Genomic DNA, 6,000 nt, shown 5'->3' on the forward strand with positions numbered 1-6,000 from the left:
TGATCATACACTCGATTTAACCATCACCTATAGTTATTTAAATTCTATAGTTCTGGAATGCTGAAGTTCTTCTCAAACTTTAACCTCTTTCTTCTACGCTACTAAACCTCTTTGTCCTCACTGTGACCTTGTATTGGTAATTAAGGTGGGACTTTTTTACTGTTTTAGAATGCTAAATTAATTAAGTGCCTTTGATTAAGTCTTACTAGGCGCAAAGCTCCAGGCACTCACCCTTTTGCTAACTAGGTGTGAAGCCCCAGACTCACACCCTTTTGCTGATTAGGCGTGAATCCTTTGAGCCCTGAACAGAGTATAAAAACTCAGAAGTTAGCATTTTGTCTGGGGCTCTCACTCATGGAAGAGTGTTGATGTGGAGACTCTGGGCAGCTGTCATCAAGAGGCCCCTCCCCTCTCCTCCCATCCCCCCCACCCCCCTCCCTCCCCAGCCCGCAAACCCAGATGTTGATGCCTTTCTGGTAACCATGAATTGTGATTTGAGTCAGACAAGGTCTGTCTGTTGATGTTTGTAATTTCTATTTGTATTTGTTCTGAAGTTCAGGTTGTTCGTTTTTTCTCCTAAACTAAGTGAATGATATTTGTATGTGTGATTAAATTGAGATTGTTAACCCCTTAAAGTCACTTTCCTTAGTAAAGCAGATCAAAAGAACCTGTGCTGGCAGCTTCTGTATACTGGTGTTATTGGTCTTACACCCCTATAAGCAGCCACTAGCCACATTGTTGATACAGACCTCTAGACACTCAAGTCACCTATGCTCTGTCCAGTTTCCTTCCTTTGAAATCTTGACCCATTCATGACCCAGTTCAATTTTATTGCCTTCTTCCCTTGAATCTTTTGCTCACATATCCTTTTTATGCTGATGCCTTTCCAGATATCACCCACTACTTTCTCTGATTCTGCTCTGGTGTTGCTGAACCCTACTGGAGTCACAGAAATGTGCTGAATTTGTCCTCTACAGATTTACCAGTCTCAACTAGAATCTCACTGATACAATAGTCAATCCCTGATTGACTATTTTCCCCCAGCCCCCACATCCAAACATCTCTCAAACCTCTTACAGCACCTATTATAAAATAAAATGATCCCTTCCTTGAAATCTGGATAAAAGCATAAAAAAGTGTTATTGTTATTATAAACCATGACGTGGAAAGGTTGAATAAATGACAGTATTCCTCTGTCATCCAAGTATGCTTTTCTCCTAAGTCCTGACTAATTAAAACATATATCAAAATATGAGGGGTGGTTATTTGCCTCACTAGCTATTCCAGCTAACCTTGAGGATAATTTGTTGTGATTAAGGAGAGGGAACAGGGACTTGCTAATCTGCACTGGCCTTGGGATGGGGAGGGAGGCTTCGGGGACAGAGTGTCTCTTTCTCCATTAGCTACACTTGCAAAAGAACGGGAGTAGAGAGAAAATCGAAACAAAAAAGAGAAGACTTTCATTTGCACTGAAATGTGGGGCTTGCTTATAGATCTGAGTCATTTCTTAAGAGAGAAGATACAGGGCCTCTCTCTCTTTGCTTCTCCAGGCCCTTCTCCATCCCTCTCAATAAAGGATCTTACCCCATTTGTATCCAAGAAATAGAGTTTGTCTGTCATGAGCTCCTCCTCAATTCTATGCCTCTAATTCCCTTAGTATCACCTCCTTTATCTCCTTTACTTCAGTCTGGGAGGAAGGTGTGAGCTTTCTCCTTGCCAAGGCAAATGCCTCTAATTAATTGTGCCATTGATGCTATCTCCCCCAGGAGTTTGGGAGCCTTTGTCCATCCTTTCTAATCTTTCTCTTTATCCGCTGGTTTCTTCTATGCTACCTACTGACATGCTTAGATCTCCAACTCAAAATATCCCAAAGCTCCACTTTACACTATTCATTCCCTCAGGCTAACATCCTATATCTCTCCTCCAATCCACTTCTAAACTAGGAGAAACTTCAATTTTCTCACCTCCTACTAAATTCACCACTTAAATGAAGCCACTCACTCCCGAGTTACCAATGATTTCATAATGAGTTAATCCAATTGCAGGAACAGCAAGGTCAGCCAGCAAACACCGGCAAAGGCACCTGGGAGTAAGCAAGACTTTGGCTCATTGCAGGTTCCTTACTGGCTTCTTACAGCAAACAGGCTTACTCTTTGTTCAGTACACCTGCCTGTTAAGGTAACTCATAGAAAACAGACATATTAATGTCGGGGGTGGGGACACACTTTCACACCTCTATAACCCATTCCTTTCTCAAACTTTCCTATTTATGCATATAACATCACCTTCCTTCAGGTTACCTAGATTTGCAATTTAAAGTGTCATCTTCAACTCTTCACTCTTTTCCATTCCTCATAATCCAATCAATCATATCTTTTTCAGTCTATTGCTATGGTATTTCATGCATCTCTCCTTTTCTCACCACTCATACGACCATCACCCTAGTTTAGACCCTCATCACATCTTTCCTAGAATGTTGCAATAGCCTTCTCTACTTGTTGTTTGTCCTTTGTTCTTGAAGAGGACCATGACATCAGGAAGATGATGCCACAACTTGCAAGTTAATTGGATTTAAGTGAGGGAGGGCTGTGCAAGGTCACCAGCCTCACTTTCTCCTCCAGAGCCATCTGGGTCCGGTGGCAAGATTTAGACTGAAGGACAGCTGAAGATGGCCCCCAGCCTTCTCCAACTGGTTTCTCAGGCACAGGTTACGTGAAGTTGCTTTAAATTCAAACACCTTGGTAACCTCAATTGCTTGCATGAGATAAATTGAATAACCTAAGAGAAGAGCTAAAACGGATCATACTCTGTTGTTCCCAGAGAAACCATAGGCAGGGGTTCTTAACTTTTTTTGTGTAATGGATCCATTTGGCAGTTTGCTAAAGCCTAGGGAACTCTTCTCAGAATAATGTTTTTAAACAAATAGAATACAAAGGAAACCAATTATATTGAAGTAGAGATGTATTTTTTCCCATCCAAATTCACAGAACCCCTGAAAGCTATTCCCTGCAGTTGTCCATGGACTCCAAGGTAATAACTTTTGCCATAGAGAATAATAATTATTGAGAAGACCCCAAGATTGAATGTATAAACCCAGAGCAAAAATTCAGTACCAAAATGATCTTGAATATAGGAGAAGCAGAGGTGGTGAAATTCATGTTAAAATAATTCAAAATCTTGGGAAACCTCAGAGCATAGATGTGTTCATCTAACCTTTCATCCCCTGCTGGGTGCAGCATGCCCCCTGAAGAAAGGCTGCTAGAGGCCAGGCCGAGCATCTTCCAGTTACCCCAAAGCCACCACTTCCATCTATGTCAACACAACCACTGACATCTTCCTTTAAATCCTGGCTAAAATCCCACATTTTACAGGAAGCCTCTCCAGCCTATCTTAATTCCAGTGCTTTCCCTTTGTTAATTATCTCCTATTTATCCTATTTATTAGATGTTAAGCCTCTTTGACTCTTCCTATCCATAGCACTTAGCACAGTGCTTAGCACATAGTAGGCACTTAGTAAGTGTTTACTGATTGATTGAAATCTCAGAGCAAGTTCAGATAATTTTCGATTTGAGATTAGAGGACCTGGGTCCAAATTCTGATTCTACCACATACTGCCTGTCAGGTATTGGGCACGAGTTATTTAATTTCTCTGGACCTCAGTTTCCTCCTGGCTTTAATTGCTATGTTTTATGACAATCTATGCAATCTTAACATTTCTTCCCTTTCTTGTGGTATATAGTGGTGCACATATTTTCTTGGATACATTTTCAAGGTCATCTACTAAAGATAGGCTTTTCAAACTTAGCCATAAGCTTTGTTTTGAGTTTTTATTTTAGAAACTTTGGTGTGTTATAAAGGTGATACAATTTGAATTGAGGCATCATGGTATAGCTCTCCTAGATACCAGATCTCAAGTAACTTATACCATCAAGGTGAGATTGCTATGAGCCTTGGGTTGTCAGGGCAAGGGGTGGAGAGTGTCAGGGCTAAGTTCACGCTCCCAGTAGTGGTGATTCCCCTCTGTAGAGCTCCAGTTATCCTAGTCTCCTCTATTTCTTTGCCCCATCCCGTTGTACACTTATATATATGCTTGGCTAACCAACCATCTCATGATCTAAGCCCAAGAGACAGGCCCTGACAGTGGGAAACTGCCTCAACATCAGCTATGCCAGGGAAACAAGGCTTGAGACCCATGGTTAAGGATATTCTGGAAGCAGGGATCAATGTTCCTACCATGTCCCATTTAACTCCCCATTTTGGCCTGTCTTGAAGGTAGGGAAAAAGGAATGGTCCCTGAGAGTAAATTATTGTAATCTAAATCGTGAAGTACAACCAATTTGGGCACCCCTTCCATAGTAACTATAGTTCCAGTTTGGTGGAAGATATTCAGTCCTTGGGGGACCATTAGACTGTTAGGGTTAAATGGGCAATTGTTCTCAGATGGACTCCAGGTATTAACCACCAGGGCTAGGGTCTAAACCACGTGCCTAAGCAACAACACATCTCTCCTTCCTGTGGTTAAGGCAAGGTCAGTCCTTTCAATGTGGGTCACCAAAGGTTTGGGAGATCAGCAGAATGCTGTCCTCATGCCTTTGCCTGGAAGTAGACGGAATATCTGTGCATTCCCTATACAACCCATCCTACATTTATATTCTATGCTCCCAAAATGTGCCCTTCAGGTCCACGCTTGGGGCCCAGCCGTAGGAGATTCAGCTATTTCAGTTGTCTGATTCTCCATCACCCTTTTGGGATTTTCTAGGCAAAGAGGGTTAAGTGACTCGCCCAGGGTCACACAGTCTAGTAAGTGTCTGAGGTCATATTTGAACTCAGGAAGATCAGTCTTCCTGACTCCAGGTCCAGCACTCTATCAGAACAGTGCCACTTACCAGAACAATCAAATAGAGTCTCTCCTGCCCATTTACTTACTAGCAGTTCCTACAGCAACCAGCAGATGGCTCTCCTCGATTGCTGGATGTCCCTTCCACGGATCCAATTACCTTAGCTTGCTGAAGCCCTGTTCTTACTCTGAAAGATGTGGCAGAATCTTTCTTCCCTCCTGATTTGGGTCACATGTATCCCATTCCAAGCTGTGGACCATGGCCATTGGTTCAAGTGGTCTTGACATACTAATAATAGCATGTCTATGACACGTTAGGGTTAAAAAGATCTGTCTTTAGAGCAACCCTGTGAAAAAGATCGGGCAAATAGTATTATCCCCATTTAATCTTAGAGTGTTTAGATGACTTGCTCAGGATCAATTAATTAGTCAGCAAGTATTTATTAAGCACCTACCATCCTCTAGATACTGGGGATGCAAGTACAAAGAGAGAAAAACCAATCCCTACTCACAAGGACTTCTAGTCTAATGAAAAGGGGAGACACTCATGTATATACGTATATGTATAGCTATACTTGTGTGTATTCCTAGAACCATTTACATCCTTTTTAGAAGCTGGAAGCCAGAGCAAAATTCTCATCTCATCTAAGCTCTTGCCAGCTCTGCCCCTCACATGGGCACGGAGCATGGCCAATAAGAAGCAAATGGATTTGAGCCTCTGGTTACACACACATTCACACACACACACACACACACCACACACCACACACACACACACACACACACACACACACACACACACAAAATGCAAAGTAATTAAGTACAAGGTAGTTTGGAAGGAAGGGCAATAGAAATTGAGGACTCAGGAAAGACTTTAGTCAGAAAATAATAATTATACTGCATCTTGAAGGAAGAGAGGGACACTATGAGGCAAAGGTAAGGGAAGAATTCCTCTAGGCATGGAGGGGCAGCTGGTGCTGAGGCACGAGGATAGAAGAAGGAATGCCATTTGCAAGTTACAGAGAATAAGACAATCTGACTGCATCTCGGAGCGCAAGAGAGGAAGCAACATCCAATGAGGCTGGAAGAATAGGTTGGGTCCGAGTTGGGCAAAAGTGAGAAGCTTCCTTTTTAACTTAGAAGCAGTAGGAAGCCGCTGGATT

Source organism: Trichosurus vulpecula, chromosome 4 (assembly GCF_011100635.1).
Source record: "Trichosurus vulpecula isolate mTriVul1 chromosome 4, mTriVul1.pri, whole genome shotgun sequence".
In the NCBI taxonomy this organism is placed as follows: Eukaryota; Metazoa; Chordata; class Mammalia; order Diprotodontia; family Phalangeridae; genus Trichosurus; species Trichosurus vulpecula.